This window comes from Lissotriton vulgaris, chromosome 1_1 (assembly GCF_964263255.1).
Source record: "Lissotriton vulgaris chromosome 1_1, aLisVul1.2, whole genome shotgun sequence".
Lineage (NCBI taxonomy): Eukaryota > Metazoa > Chordata > Amphibia > Caudata > Salamandridae > Lissotriton > Lissotriton vulgaris.
In genome coordinates, this window is record NC_141685.1 from 1,633,924,338 (window position 1) to 1,633,938,833 (window position 14,496).

Below are 14,496 nucleotides of genomic sequence, written 5' to 3' on the forward strand. Positions count from 1 at the left end.
GATCGGCACATGTTTTGATTTTGCACTTGGGAGAAGTGTCTGTGACATGACCCTTATTGGCACTCATCGATTGGTCAGATGTCTATTGTGGTAGTTTGGTTCCAATGCCTCTCCCAAATGTCAAGGTAGCAGGGCTCTCACCAGTTGTAGTTGATCAATAGGTACGAATGGCTAGGTTTAAATCGAATCCCTCCATCTTGCCTGCTGAATTACTCTCTTGAGGGTGCCCATTAATTGTTTAACAACATGATTTGCAAGAGGCCAGAGAGGTGGACTCTTTTGATGCTTGACATTGAGTCGAACAGGAACCTTCTTGAATTCTTTGCTAATAAAAGGGGGGGCATTATAAGATTTAAGAAATGCAGGGATGTCCCAGGCTGCAAAATGTCAACAAGCCGCTCAATGATTTTGTCATGGGTTGTTGAGGATAAGTCTTCCAGCAAAGGAAAACGTGAATATTCATCAATGACTTCCATGAGATGATGTCCATGTGCTAGAGGCCCAAAGAAATCAACTGCAACTCTCTCCAAGACATGTGCAAAAAGGTCAGACATTGCCAAAGGGTCCTGCATCACCTTGCGGGACAAATAGTTAGAAAGGTGGTACATCTTCAGCTCTTTCTTAACTCATTCATTGAGTCTAGGAAACCACACTCAATGTCCTAGGGCTCTTTTGGTAGCTACAATGTCACGATGTCCTGCATGGGCCAGCTTAATTACTTGCTGTCTTATGCTCTCAGGTATGACGATTTGGGAGCCTCTCAATATGATACTTTCTTGGGTGATAGATTGCTCATCATGTACATTTTTGAAATTCAACATCATCAGCAAGAGGTCAAATCATTTTCTTCCATGACTGCATTATAATGAGGTCTGCTTTGGTAGCAACAACAATCTGTTCAATGGATAAAGCTGCTGGCATGCTGAACCTCACAATGCAGTTGAGATACTTTTCAGCCACTTTGGATGTGTGGCATTGTAGCAGCACTTGTGAAAAGTAATGTGTGGGGTTTTGATCTTTCCCTGGTTTGTGTACAATCACATAGTCATATTTTTGCAGTCGCAACCCCCACCTCTCAACGCGAGGGAGTATCTTAGCTTTCAGGTTTCCAAAGATAGTGAGCAACGCCTAGTGGTCAGTGATGATAGATAAACGTTTCCAATATAAAAACACATAAAAATGTTTGCAGGCCTTCACTACAGCCAGAATCTCTTTTTCATGCTGAGAATAAGCACGTTCTGTTTCATACAGGCTCCTGCTGGCATAGGCCACAATGTGTTTCCGACCTTTCGGAAAGCCATTGTGTTGAGCAAGTATTGTCCAAAGCCCCACCGGGCTCCCATCTACTGTGATCCCAGTATGTAACTTGGGGTCAAAATAGGGAATTTCAATTGCATTCTCAATTGCATGCTTTATGACTTTGAAACTTTAGGAGACCACTGGAATGGGACATTCTGCTTTGTTAAGTCAATGGGGCACTCACTGTAGCACAAATGTACCTTGTGCAATAACTGGCCATGCCTAAGAAGGATAGCAGCATGGTTAAATCTTGTGGGGGGCAAGTAGATGACAGTACATGCACCATATCTGGGACAGAGTAATTCCCACATCAGAGAATATGTGCCAAAAAAATGTAAATCTTGTTTGTAAATCTCACACTTTGCTGCATTTAGAGTGAGACATGCATCAGAAAGTAACTTGCATACTTGTGTAAAAGCCTTGCCATGCTCCTTTTGTGTTATTCCAAATACCAGTATGTCATCACTGTAATTGAGAGCATGAGTAACAGGTTGAATTACTTGGTGAATAACATCTTGAAAGATCTCCATAGCCGAAGACACTCCAAAATCAGTCTTTTGCATCTGAACAAAGAGTTGAAAACGGAATAATGCACCCACAGTTCTCCTCCAGTTTGAGTAGATGATATCCTTTGTTCAGATCAAGTCAGGAGAAGACTAACTTTATTCGGTTGCAAGATCATGTCCACTTTGTGGGGGTCAAGATGTCTTTCTCTCTCGTTTGCATTGATGGCCTGGTGCATACAAACACAGATACGCACTGCACCTCCACTGTCTTTTTTTGGCATTGCAACTATGGCCGAATCCCACAGTGTAGGACCAGTGGAGCATTCAATGATGTCATACTTCAACAGTGTTTCTAGTTTTTTCTCAACAGCTTCTTGTAAGTGAAAAGCGATTCTGTGGTGCCGTTGGACAACAGGACGAAAGTCTTCATTAACCCCTTCCACGCTGATGACGAGCTGGGCTCGTCATGGCGTAGCCTCATCGCACGCTGATGACGAGCCCAGCTTGTCACGTAACATGCGTTTTAAAAAATCTCAGCGCAGGAGCGGAATTCCACTAGCGCGCATGAGGTTAAGATGAAGATGTACTTTCATTAATTTAAGTCTTCCTAGGCCATGAAACACCAATGGGAAATGACTCACAATTTCAGACTGAGTACAGAGGTTGTAGTTGAGAGCTATCAGTCCCAAGTTAGCAGCAGTGGCGAAACTAAGTAGGCATGCACTAGGTGAGTTTTCTTGAAGAACATGAATCAGAACTTGTACTGATGTTGTTTTATGTCACATGGTTTCTGTAAATGACCCTTGACTTTGTAACGGTTTAAAGCATCCCATGGATATACCTTTGTGTTTGACATGGTAAGGCGTGGCACAAAAGATACTGGCATGATGGTAAATGACGCACCACAGTCTTCAATGATGGTTTGGGGAAACCGTTCACCTTTATTGTAATTTTAGGACAGTTCTAAATGAGTTTTGTTGCTCCGTTTGGCTATTCTTCTTTGACTTTTGATCTTCTTTGCAAGCAACTAATCCTACATGTGCATGCTGTTCCTTAATCCTTAGTCAATATCATCAATGAACATATGTCTTCTTTGCTAGCACTTGATAATGACAATGAAGAGCCTTTATATGATGAACTTGACGCTGATCGACTATGTTTGAACTTGACGCTGATCGACTGTGTTTGTTTTCTCCTTGGTGTAACTGATGTTGCTTTTTCACCCTGTGGGAGTGGCAAGAATGTTATTGGAACCTTCTGGCATCTATTTTCTCCTCTCGCTGTGATGCATTTGGTTCGCTTTGAAGACCTTTATGAAGTGATTTTCTTTTCTGGAGCCTTTGCACACCTGTCCTATGGCTGGACATTTACCTTAACGGGGAAATGAAAACACACATCGGAAGCAAAATGTTTTCTTCTTCTGAGAAGTTGACTTGTGTGCATATATTTTGTGTTTAAGCTTGCTTTTCATGATCTAAGTAGATTATGCACTGTTCCTGCTTCCATCTCTGCTGCTTGTGAATCTGCTCATTCATCTGCCCTTGCAGCCATCAGCAGTTTCTCTAAACTGAGTGTCTCTCTCAACATGCATCTCCTGAAGGAATCTGAAAGACAGCTATCAATGACTCTGAGGCGCATGGCTTCTTCATCATTAAAGTCACAGAACTTACAGTGTTTGATAAGGGCATCAAGTCTTTCAACAAACTCATCCATCAGATTGTTGTCATGCTTTGTTGAAGATATACCTTTTTATAGTCGACATTCGGCATTGGATTGAACTTGGCTTTCAGCTCTTCTTTAATCATCTGGTACGATGCTGCATCAGATTGTGCGACTTTCTTTAGCACTTCTTTCCCTCCATCACCAGCAAGGCTTAAAAAAAATATGTAATGATTTTCTTATCATCTTCTTCCAGCACATCTATAAAGTCACCAACTCTTTTATTCCCACAATTGCAATCAATCAATTATTGCATCCAATAAGAATCAAGTCCATAGGCAAGCTTGCTTTGTGAAAAAGTTCTGTTGTTTATTATAAACATATATTTTCAAAACTCTAGATCCAAGAACTCGTATAACATAAATACATCAACTTACGCGTTTCGCCACACTTGGACGTCATCAGGGCTGAAAAAAAGGGAAAAATACACAAATCAATTTTAACACCTATACTTATTTCGTATAATGTTACTGGACAGTACAAACAACATGATCCATGCTGTCTTACCCCTCCTACATTTGATTCAATTCATAACTGAATATCCTGCCTATATCCAATCTTCAGAACACCCCTCAGCCCTGGATGTGAAGCATCGCTATATGCTGACATGCAAATGACTCTTATGTACAAGACCTCACACCTACATTCATAACCAACCTCTAATTGATATGTTTGATAAATCACTACATCATTCCTTGTATCACCTGATTCCATATATAGTGTTTGTTGATTTAACTTATTTAAAACATTCTATCCCAAACTGTCTCTGTATATGAAATGAAATGAAATGAAATTAAATGAAATGAAAATTGATTTCTTAAGCGCATGGCTGCCCAAGAGCGTCCCAGCGCTGGTACACACAGCAAGCTTCCATGATCCTCAGACAACGGACTCAGGCTCCCCGCGGGAAAGGAAGGTCTTTAAGGATTTCCGAAACTTCTGGAGACAGGGTTCCAGGCAAAGAGCGGCAGGAAGATCGTTCCAGATCTTGGCAACATTCACAGAGAACCTCCGGCCTCCGGAACGTGCTCTCCTCACTCTGGGGGTGGTCAGCAAGTTGCTCGCGTCAGAGCAGAGGGAACGCGAGGACTTGTAGGGGCATATAAGATCCCTGAGAATAGGGGGGCCCATTCCCTGGAGAGACTTAAAGGCGATGGAAAGGGCCTTAAATTTGATTCTCTCCCGGATGGGGAGCCAATGGAGTGATCTGAGAGCAGGTTTGGCCGAAGTTCTTTTCGCCGTGCCTGTCAGTACTCTGGCCGCCGCATTTTGTACTCGCTGAAGGGTGTTAATGGCTGATTCAGGGGCACCGAGCAGCAAGGCGTTGCTGTAGTCCAACCTTGACAGTATTAGCCCCTGGATCAGAAGTTTCCTGGAGCTGAAGGGAAGAAGAGGCAACACCTTCCGGACAGAGCGTAACAAACCATAGCAGATACCTGCCACTTTCTTAGTTTGTACTCTGAACGTCAGGTCAGGCTCCAGCCATACCCCCAAGCTCTTAATCTCATTCTTGGGTTGGGGCGCATCGCCCAGACAGGGGGGCCACATGGCTTTGGGAAGGGAGGTGGAAAGGTTACCCAACAGCATAAGTTCCGTTTTGGACCCGTTGAGTTTCAGCCGTGATTCTGTCATCCAGGCCATGATACCTGTCAGACAGCACCCGAATCTTTCTGCCCCATTTTCATGGTGGGATAGCGAGACGACAAGCTGGGTGTCGTCCGCATAGGTCACTATTTTCACCCCGAAGGGTGAAACCACATCCTCCAGTGGGGCCATATAGATATTAAAGAGCGTCGGGCTCATCGAAGAGCCCTGCGGGACTCCACACTGGAGGGGGATCGACTCGGAGAGGGTCGTGCCATCGCAGACCTGATAGGACCGACCATTCAGAAAGGAAGTCATCCAGCTTAAAGCCTGGCCGGATACTCCCACCCTAGTAAGGCGCTCAATGAGGATACCAGTATCGACGGTATCAAATGCCGCGCTGAGGTCAAGGAGGACCACAGCTGCGGAGCCTCCTGCGTCAAGAATGCGTCTGGCTTCCTCCACTACTGCAATCAGGGCAGAGTCAGTACCCTGCCCAGGGCGAAAGCCTGTTTGCGAGTTCTTGAGCAAGTCATGACCTTCTAGAAACGTGGACAGCTGGCGATTGACCACCTTTTCCGCAATTTTGCTCAGGCCCGGCAGCAAAGAAATTGGGCGGAAGTTCGCCAGATCGTCAGGGTCAAGTCCCGGCTTTTTGAGAAGAGCCTTAACCATCGCCTTCTTCCAGCTAGGGGGAACTTCCCCACCGCCGAAGGAGGCGTTCAAAAGGTCCGTGGCCCGCGGGGAGATGGTCTGTGCAATCCGCTTAAGAATATGGATCGGCATAGGGTCAGTGGGGGAGCCACTTTTGAGATTGGCTAATTCTTTGTGGAAGTCTTCCTCAGTTATGGGAGTGATAACTTCCCACAAAGGGCTCACACCACTCTCGACCTGCATTGAGGACTCAGAGGGAGGGGTACTGAGAGGAAGACTTTGTAGGATTTTTCTGACCTTGTTGTCAAAGAAGTGTGCAAGTTCGTGGGGGCGGAGCTTGCCGGCATCCATGCAAGACGCGTGAGCGCTGAGCTCCTCGCCGAAGCCCCGACAATATCCTTCAATGTTATCCTTCCAGTGCCCAATTCTTTGCACTCTGCCTGGAGCACCTGGACGGACAGCTGCGAGGAGCCCCTCGGAGGAGGTCGCTGCCCGTGACGGACCAGGCCTGCAGCCGCGGATTCGCCTGAGGGAGGATCCCGGCGGTGTCACTCTGCGTGCGGCCTGTGAGGCCCCGATCGACCCGGAGGAAGGGACCTGAGACCGGGGGTGGAGGATCGGACCCCCGTGCCTGCCGCTCTTCCTGCCAAGGACTACGGCGCTGGAGGAGAGCTGATTGGCGGAGGCCCGGGACCCCGGTGAGCTACACCTAAAGGGCCGTTGTTGCGTGCCCGCGCCGCTTTTCCTGCCTGACCGGCTGTGTGCAGCCCTGAGCGGCAGCCGTGGTCGGCCGGGCAGTTGGTGCACGGCTCGCGCTGCAAAAAAAACCCCCGAAAGACAGAGGAATCGAGGCGCCAACGTCCGGCGCCTTGGCTCGGGGGGCCCCGGGGACAACACAAGACGTGGAAGAGTGACTTTGCCTCCCCAGCCAGACCCACTATTGTGTCCCGCTTCCCCCCCAGCGCGACCGAGGGCGGACGCTAGGCCCACCACGAAGTTGCGGTGCACCTGGAGGATACCCCACTAGTGCGCCCCCGCACATGCGCTTGCCGCCATCTTGTATCCGGGTTTGGCCCCGCGGCGGCCATTTGCTCTCCGCTCAAGACTGATTGGTGCAGCACTGCAGGCCGACGCCGGATGGGAAACCCAGGGCTAGCGCAGACGGTTAAGGAGAGCTCGACTACCAGCTTTGAGGTACTGTGGCCAAGGTTTGGAAGCTGATGAGTTGTGTGACACTACGACTACCCAGCCCGGGATACCGACGGAGTGCCCATCGAGGCACGCGAAGCGAGGGGGAGACATCTTGCTTCTGATCTGAGGCGTACTCGTTGGCAGGACCCCGCGGGGTGTTACTATCCCCTGGCAGCGTGTGGTGTGGACCGTTGCATACACCCCCAATCACTATCCGGGTGTCATGTGTCGACGGAGAGCCGTTGCTGGAGACTTGGGGTCCACGTGGGAGCTGTATAAGACACGGGGCTGCTCCGGCGGGTAGTTGGCACCAGCGGTGAGGGTCGCATATATGTCCACCAGACTAGCCATGGGCAAAAATGACAGGACGCAGGCTAAACTCACCTTCGAGCAGCGCCGAACCAAGGGGTCCGAAATGCAGGCTCCGGAAACATCCCCGAAAGGAGCGGCCTCGGAGGGTTCCATCAGCTCAGATATCCGCGAAATGCTGGTCGCGATGGAGAAGGGGATACAAGACAGCATCGCATCGGTAGGGACTAAAATTGACGCCCTGTCGTACCGCATGGACCGCATGTCGGAACGGGTGGACAAACACGCTGAGCGCCTCGACATGGCGGAGCGACAACTCACTGAGGCGGAGGAAGCTCAATCGGAGTGGGACAAGGATCGCAAACAATTTGGCAGACTTTTGCAGGTGATCCAAGACAAATCGGAGGATTTAGAGGCGAGGTCACGGAGGTCCAACATTCGTATTACAGATGTGGCAGAGACCACACAGACTGGCAAGATGGAGCTCTTCGTGGAGAAACTCTTGAAAGTTCTGCTCGGAGAAGAGGCCTTTTCCCCGATGTTTATTGTGGAGAGAGCCCACCGCACGCTGGGACCAAGACCGAAACCGGGTGCGAACCCGAGGCCCATCATAGCGAAGCTCCTGAACTACCGGGATAGGGATACCGCACTTCGCTTGGCTAGAGACAAGGGTAACCTGCAATATGAGGGGATGGAAATCTCGCTCTACCCAGACTTTACTGCGAAGGTCCAGGAGGAGAGGCGACAATTTGCACCATATAAAAATCAGTTGTGCGAACTAGAGTTGGACTATGCGATGTTATACCCAGCGAAGCTTCGAGTTAATAGACAAGGGCACTCGCACTTCTTTACAGATCCCAGGGAACTGCAGAAATCACTGAAGGAATGGTCCAAGGAACGTAGGAACATCCCGAGGAAAGACCAGGGGGACCCTGAATCCTCGTCACTATTGGAGGAACAGGATTAAGTGCTTTCTGCTTGGTCAGCCTGGTCGCCGCCATGCGGTGGCCGGCACGCCGCCCCCGGAGGGGTGCCGCTCAACACTGTGCTGTACCTGATGCGGCGATGGGGCAGCGATTCCTCTGCATGGACTGAGTCTGGCCGTTGCTTTGTGGACTTCTGACTGGGTGAGATCTTACTGGTTTGGCTTTGGGGTACGAGGTCCCGAGGGTGTCCCTCCTCTGGGGTAGCAGAGACATGACACAGTATTAGTTATTTGGGTCAGGGGATTGAGTTGCTGTGGGGACCTGGAGGGGGGTGACACTATTGGAGGAGGGGGGGGAGGGACACTGCGCATGTAACGTACTGTTGTTGTTTTTGGCACTGGATGTTTGCAAGGGGTAGGGCACTGGGGCGCAGTAGCAACGCGGTTTCAGACAGCTCGATCCCTGTTTCTGCGGGCGACCTCTGCCCCCGCGCTTTAGGCTCACAGGCTCTATAGAGAGTCGTTCGGGGACTGCATACATTGGGTTCCCGGGGTGTTGGTGAGCGGTAAAGAGATCTAATGTTGTTGGGTGGGTGTAGGTCCTGTCAGGCCAGGTTGGGGGAGGTCTGCTGTGGGTGGGGGGGGACCAGAGTTTGGGATGGTAATAGTTGTTTTGATGGTGGGACTTTGAACTTTATGCCAAGTACTGTGTTGTCTGATGTTCAGCATCAGGAGAATGCTGTGGCTGCCTGCTTCCTATGGTATTTGCCGCCAGGATGACTGACGCTAACAATGCGCACACTACACGCACTTTACAAGAGCTGAACTTATTAACATGGAATGTGAGGGGACTAAATGATCACCGTAAGTTACGCAAGGTCCTCAGTTATTTACACAGACATCGTGTTGACCTTGCCCTTCTGCAGGAAACACACCTACCTCTCACCAGTAGAATGCTGCAAGCTAGGGGGTTGGGGGGTCACAGTGTAGCCATGGGTTTCACGACACACTCCCGGGGGTTACTCACCTGGGTCAACCCTTCCTCACAATTAAAACTAACTCCGCTAGCGTCAGACCCCGAGGGCCGGTATGTTGTTACCAGGTGTGTGGGCAGGGGTCACGACTGGGTGGTGATCAATGTTTATGGGCCAAACTATGATAGTCCTGCCTTCTACACCACACTAGCTACACTTAGCAGAACATATGCCCCCTCTAGGATGCTGTGGGGGGGAGACTTCAATTTTGTATTCAACCCAGACCTAGACAGGTCGGCGGGGCCTGTCCGGAGGCCTGCGGCCTCAGCCCTGCACATGGAAGCGGAAATGATCAAACTAGACCTGGTGGATGTATGGAGGCGCAAGCACCCCACAAGAGGTGGCTTCACTCACTACTCTGCCTTCCACAACATTCACACTAGAATAGATTACTGGCTAGTGACACAGACCCTACTAGATGACATCAGGACCTGTGAGGTGCTGCCCCGTACCCTTTCTGATCACTCTCCAGTATTACTCCGCCTAGTACTCCTGAAGAAAACAATCCCCCCCTTTACCTGGAGGTTCCCTCCCTATTCTCTCCTGGATGATGCGTTTCGGGGTGAACTGGCGTAGGACATCGATACATTCTTTGAGAAGAACCTGGGGTCTGTTGACAGCTTCCAGACAGTGTGGGAGGCCTTCAAGGTCTTCATTCGTGGTATGGCGATGTCCAAACACTCGAGCGTACTTAAATCTATAAGACGAGACTTGACACAACTCGAAGCCCGACTGTCGGTTCTAGAGAGACGCCTACGGGATGGCCCTGATGCGGCAGACGAGGCCCAAATTAAACTCCTATTGTCCGAATATCATGACCTGGCTGACAGAGAGGTGCTTCACATGGGCAAATATGCCACGGCACGATCTTACGGGGAGGTTGAGCGGCCGGGGGCACTGCTAGCTCGAATGATGCGGGGTTCCAGGAAACCCCTGGTAGTGGATGAAATAATCACGCCCGAGGGTGAGGTGGTTACCGAAGACGATGAGATCCTCCGAACGTTCAGGCAGTACTGCGCCGACTTGTATGCATCTAGATCACTGCAAATAGAGGTGGAGATTGACGACTACCTAGAGCATATTGCCATGCCCTTTCTGCCAGACTCAGACAGGGAATTCTTGATGTCCCCGATTCAGGAGGACGAGATTCTGGAAGCACTAGCGAGCATGCGCTCCGGTAGCGCCCCGGGCGCGGATGGGTTGACGGTGGGCTTCTACAAGTCGTTCAAGGACAAGTTGATCCCACACCTGATAGCCCTGTTTGATGACATATGTGAAGAAGGCAGTATGCCCCAATCCATGAGGGAAGCCCTTATAATCACAATTTTGAAACCCGGGAAACCCCAGGAGGTCTGGAGCTCTTACAGGCCAATCTCCTTGATCAACGTGGACACTAAAATATTCGCCAAGGTTCTGGCCACGAGACTTGCTCTCCTGGTACCGGATCTGGTAGCACCCGAACAAGCCGGTTTTGTCCCTAATAGAAACTTGACTTATAATATCCGGACAGTACTGGGAACGATGCAACATGTGCGCCAGGAGAACACGGCCCTAGCGGTTTTCCTGGACATGGAAAAAGCATTCGACTCAGTGGAGTGGCCCTTCATGCTTAGGGTCCTCAGGAAGCTGGGGCTGGGGGAACCCTTTTTGCAGATGCTGGGGGCCCTGTACTACCGGCCCACCGCGAGGCTGCGGCTGGGAGATAGGGTCACGGACCCATTTGATATTAGCAGAGGCACCCGACAGGGTTGCACCCTCTCGCCTCTCCTGTACACACTAGTGGCGGAGCCTCTGGCATGCGCGATCAGGGAATACCACAGCCTAGAAGGCATCAGTTTCCCTACATATAAAATCGGCATATCCACATATGCTGATGATACCCTTCTCTATGTACGCGACCCGGAAAAAAACCTTACGGCCGTTCTACGGGAAGTTGTGCGCTTCGGCGCCCTTTCCGGGCTCAGGGTGAACTGGGATAAGTCCATCGCTTTCCCGCTGACCCCCACGACCCAGCCCTTCGACATGGAGTACCCCCTGAAATGGACCACCGACTCGGTGAGGTACCAGGGCATACAGCTTCATACTGACCCAGATGTCCTGGTCCGGGAGAATTACGGAGTAGCTTATACGAAACTGGTTGAAGACGTAGATGTATGGTGCAGGCTTCCGCTGTCCCTAATGGGCAGAATAGCCATCATGAAAATGGTGGTGCTCCCCAGGTTCCTCTTCCTCTTTAACAATCTACCGGTGGTACTCTCGAAGGCGTTCTTTCAACAACTAACACAAGTACTTGTAAAACTGGCGTGGGGAGGCAAGCAGCCCAGAGTTAAATGGACGACGCTTCTGCTCCCTTATGAAATGGGGGGACTGGGAGCCCCAGACATGGAGAGATATTACCGTGTAGCACAGGCAGCCCATTTACACTCCTGGATCCATGGGGACCCCCGTATCCCTCATGTGACTTTGGAACGCTTGTTTGCGGAGCCTCTTCCCCTTCCAGCCACCATTTGCCTCCCGGTGGACCGAGCTGTCGGTCAACTAGACTCGCTTAAATCTACCAACCATGCATGGCACGCGCTAGCCCGGGCGCGAGACTGTAGCATTCTATACTCGCCGCAGATGCCGATCGATTGGGCACTCTGGCTCGGCCCACTGCGGGAAAAAGGGGTCTCAGAGGCACTGCGTGCATTGGGACTCGCTAAAATGGGAGACCTATTTGTCGAAGGCGCGGTTTGGTCGTGGGAGCAGCTTTTTGCCACGCACCCGGAAGCCACGCTGCTACAGCGCTTCCAATTCCACAGGACACGGAGTGCGTTGAAGGATCTGTTGGGCCCTGAGATGGCGGAGCCGCCGGAGATCCCTGAACTCACACATGTGATTAACGCACCCTCATCTACCAGATTGGTCTCCACCTTAAACAAACTGGGGGTGACACACCAGCATCCACAATACTCGAAAGCCAGAGGGGATTGGCAAAAGGATTTGCAACTTCCGATCGATGACGATATGTGGTGCTACTGCTGCGCCAGCACTAAACGTCTATCACTCAACGGACGGCACAGGCTGGTGCACTTCAAGTTTCTTCAACGGGTGTACTACACCCCAGAGAGGCTGCACCGTTACGGGCTCCGGCAGACGGCGGAGTGTGAGAGGTGTCACATGCAGACTGCTGACTTCATTCACATGGCGTGGTACTGTCCGGGAGTTCATAAATTCTGGGTTGAAGTCTTCTCGGAACTTAGTGCGATCCTGGGCTCAGAGCTAGCCCTTAGACAGGACCTCGCACTCTTGGGCTTCTCGAAGCCTCTCCCATTATCCCAGAGACGCATGGTGGATATAGCCCTACTGATGGCCAGAAGAGTTGTAGCCATATGCTGGATGCGGGGCCCGCTTCCTACAAAGAAAAGGTGGGCCGGTGACTTACTCTACTGCTGCACGCAGTACGAACACTACAGTGAGCTATTACCACCCAGGAGTAGGCCAAAAAATTTCTGGGGTCTATATCAGGCTTACATCCAGCAAAGTGAGATGGAGAAAACAGACAGCGCGGAGGCTCAGGAAACCCCGGAATCCCCGGAGGGACGGGAGGGACAGTGAACATGGAGCTTTGGGTGGCCGCGAGGGCTCCCCAGCAGTGGCTCCCGTAGCATAGATCTTACTCAGCATTAGGCCTGGATTGGAGCCCTCACAGTAGTGCACAGTAGGTAGCGCAGTATGTATTGGCTGATGATGCAACACGAACACGACATTAGACACACAGCAGTTGGCACTGGGGAGAGGGTGGGGGTTAGTTGGGGTAGGTAGTTTATAGCGTTAGGAAACTCCAGAGATTATCAGGTACACAAACGACAGGGACATTGGTCACACATCCCGCAAGCTCTGGCGGAGCACACGCAGGCTGAGGACAACGTGAGACCTTCGCCACGCTCTGCGCCAATAGTGCGCTAGTTTTGCTATGGATCGCTGCTGTTGGCATTGTATTCTTGCTGCACTGTTTGCCGCCGGGCCCCCAGGATGCCGGCTAAAAGGCTGTGTTCAATATACTCACACTGCGATGCTTAACGTTCTTACTTTGCCACAATGTACGAGACATTCTGAGATGTATAACATGTACCTTGCAATATTTTGAATAAATTCTTTAATAAATTTTTTTTTTAAAAGTGTGCAAGTTCGTTGCACCTAGCTCTGCTCGTAGATTGCGGCAATGAAGGAGAGGGGGTTTTCAGGAGTTCCTTGACTATAATAAAAGTTTCTCTTGAGGAGTTGGAAGCAGTCCTGATTCTCTCTTCATAAAAGGCCGCTTTCGTGTGGTTACAGGCTAGCTTGTATGCCCTCATGGCTTCCTGATAAGGGATTTTACTATTGGTGGACCAGTCTTTGCGCCAGGCGCGTTCCAGTCGTTTGCAGACCTTTCTAAGGTCGCAAAGTTCAGCTGTGTACCAAGGGTTTTTAAACCCATTACTTTTCTTGGAACTACACTTCTTGGGAAGCACCACATCCAGTGCACCAGTTGTGGAAACTCCAGTCAGCTTCAAGAGGGTTCGAGAGGGGGGCAGGAGTAGATTGCTCAAAGGCAGTGATTAAACCATCAAGGGACAGTTTAGACCAAGGTCTTTGTGTAGACCGGATAGTGCCCTTACAATCAGAACTTGATTCCGACATGAGGGTCAAACTAAAGGGAATAAGAAAGTGGTTTGACCAGGGGAGGGGGCATGGCGGGAAAGCCCTCAGGAGTGGAACGTTAGAAAATAAAGGGTCCAGTAGATGACCCTTCAGATGCGTGGGTTCATTATTGTGCAGGGTCAGATTGCACGCTTTCAGCTCAGCCAGCAGATCAGCAGTCACCTTATCTCCAGGGTCATCCAAATGGAGATTCAAATCTCCTAGAAGAAGGAAGTTGGGGGCCGAGGCTGCCAGTGTCAATGCTGTCTCCAGCAGGGAACTGATGAACTGCTTGACCCCACCCGGAGGTCGATAGATCAGCAGCCCTGACAGCGAGTAATTGGGAGAGAGTTGGATGGAAAACTTTATGCTCTCTGCGTCAGAGATCCCACCATTTTCTATCCTGCAGGCTAGAGTCTCCCTGTAGATTATAGCTAGCCCTCCACCTATGCCGTGAGGCCTGTGAAGGCACTGTATCGCGTAGCCCTTGGGCAAAGAGTTGACTATGTCGAACTCTGAGCTGTCAGAGAGCCACGTCTCTGTAAGAAACAGAACATCAGTTTTATTATCCTGGATCATAGGATTTACTTCAACGGATTTCTTGACCAGAGAC